The sequence below is a fragment of the Lissotriton vulgaris genome, chromosome 1_1, assembly GCF_964263255.1.
Source record: "Lissotriton vulgaris chromosome 1_1, aLisVul1.2, whole genome shotgun sequence".
Classification (NCBI taxonomy): Eukaryota; Metazoa; Chordata; class Amphibia; order Caudata; family Salamandridae; genus Lissotriton; species Lissotriton vulgaris.
This window is the reverse complement of record NC_141685.1, coordinates 1806339583-1806342082: the sequence shown is the minus strand read 5'-3', so window position 1 is coordinate 1806342082 and position 2500 is coordinate 1806339583. Positions and strand designations below refer to the sequence as shown.

Sequence of the window (2500 nt, the reverse complement as noted above, 5' to 3'; positions counted from 1 at the left end):
GACATTGTTCTACATTCTGTCCATCAACTGTGTTTTTTGCGACTAGCGATCCGGTGGCATTATTCCCATGACCCACCGAGCAGCTTCCAGGAAACCAAAGTCTTTGGGTTCTGGGGGGAGTATGGTTGCAAAGCTGAAACTTAAAGGAATTGACGGAAGGGCACCACCAGGAGTGGAGCCTGCAGCTTAATTTGACTCAAATTGATAGCTCTTTCTCAATTATGTGGGTGGTGGTGCATGGCCGTTCTTAGTTGGTGGAGCGATTTATCTAGTTAATTCTGATAATGAACGAGACTCCTCCATGCTAACTAGTTACGCGACCCTCAGCGGTCGGCGTCCAACTTTTTAGACGGACAGGTGGCGTTCAGCCACACGAGATTGAGCAATAACAGGTCTGTGATGCCCTTAGTTGTCCGGGGCTGCACGCGCGCTACACTGAACGGATCAGCGTGTGTCTACCCTTCGCCGACAGGTGCGGGTAACCCGCTGAACGCCGTTCGTGATAGGGATTGGGGATTGCAATTATTTCCCATGAACGAGGAATTCCCAGTAAGTGTGGGTCATAAGCTAGCACTGATTAAGTCCCTGACCTTTGTACACACCGCCCGTCGCTACTACCGATTAGATCGTTTAGTGAGGTCCTCGGAACGGCCCAGCCGGGGTCGGCAATGGCCCTGGCGGAGCGCCGAGATGACAATCAAACTTGACTATCTAGAGGAAGTAAAAGTCGTAACAAGGTTTCCGTAGGTGAACCTGCGGAAGGATCATTAACGGCGGAGTGGCCCGAGCGACCGACGGCGCCAGCCCGAAGCCCTCGGCCGCGTCCTGAGAGCGCACATCGTAGGCACGGGGCCCGGCCCTGCCCTGGCGAGCCTCGGCCCGGCAGAGCGGTCCGCGGCCATATGGGGGCTTGGGTGAAGGACCGGGACTTCGGAGGGCATCTGTAACAGCCTTGCGTTCCCGGGATCGGGGACAGACACCAACAGAACACACAACAACCAGTTATATGGAGGGTATTTAATGGTGAGAATTGGCAATACAAAGAAAGAAACTCAAATAACGTAGCTGGAACCGCCAGTCTAAATACGATACCCAATCACAGCACCGGAGGCTCTCACCGTCCTCCGCATGTACACCGGTCCCGATGTACTCCAAAGGAGGGCACTGTGCTAAACAACGGCCGACAATGCCGCTCGACAGCTGTGATGGGTTGTCTAGTTTTGGTGGCAGATTAGGGGTCTTGGAGGAACCACTGATTCTAACGGGAGAACAGGGAGCAACCGCTCTACCTGATCCTCTAGAAGCTGGTCCCTCTTTAGGCCCCAATGCACGGAGATGCAGCAAACACCTCCTTGGTGTGCGTCTTCTGTGCCCTGACATCGAATAACAAAACAATAATGCCGCAGAGTGGGGCCGAGAGCAGCCACTCGATCGCACCTCCTACCTCTACTGAACTCTTCGCTGAGACGCGGCAAGCACCTCCCGGTGTGCGTCTCAGCGTACAGCAAGTACTAACAAAGTACGAGGGCTGGGAGCGTCCGCTCCCACCAGTCTCCGTCTGGACCCTTCTCAACGACGCGCTGACTCGTCCGAGTCGGAAGCGCAACCCAGCTGATTCTCCGGCTATTAGGATGAGTTTGAAGACACGGGGCAGAGAGCGGGTGCTCCAATCTTACCTCCGTACTCCAGTGATACCTCAATAGCCACAAGGTTCCTGAATGAGAAGGACTCCGCTGTTTGTTACGTCGGTGTAGACTCCGAATATCTGACACAGCGTCCTTCCCGTCTCCTCCTTAAATAGGCGGCTCTACAGCGTTAGGTAAGCATGACATTCTGTATTACTTAACCGTGTTTCTTGCTAAGCCTTATGGGATCTGTAGTCCGCGCCGCATGCAGCGCGCTGGATACTGCGGTATCCCTAGGGGGAGGGAATTCTTGACAGCATCTTCCCCCTCCGGGAACGGCCCGACCGACGTGTGAGGGACCGGGGATGGCAGGGGGCGGCTCCTGTCCCCTGTCCCTCTCCGAGACGGAATCCAAGTTCACCCAGCACGATGTCCCCTCGGGTGAGGGGAAACCGAATGGCGGTGCATCCCCGGGCTGGTACCACTCCCTCCTCGGGAGGGAGTGGTACCAGCCCTCATGGGAGGGCCCTAGCGCCAGCTGGGCCCTCCCACGCCCGAGTCCCGGTCCGGCCCGGCCGGGTTCCGGGCGACCGGGAAGTGGCCCTTCTTGCGCGGCAGGGCGGCCTGGAAGAGAAGGGGTCAAGGGCCTGCTAGGGGACCTTGGCTCCTCTCTTTGGGAGGTGTGCGGGATGGGGGAAGCCGCCTGGCTCTTCCCTTCCGGCGCCTCTGACCCGGGCAAAGGTGGTGGTGGGCTAATTGCCAGCCCGACGGCATGGCTCGGGGCCGCCCAGCGGCGGGCGGCTGATGTGCAGGTGGAGCGACCCGCCCTCGTTGCCAGGTACCCGGTTTGACCTGGTCCTGTGTGGACAGGCCGA

General features: G+C 57.8%; 1 pseudogene; it reads left to right on the top strand.

Moving 5' to 3' along the window:
* Positions 1 to 770, top strand: part of LOC147751244 (18S ribosomal RNA) — a 3469-nt pseudogene extending 2699 nt beyond the window's left edge.
* The last annotated feature ends 1730 nt before the right edge of the window (positions 771 to 2500 follow it).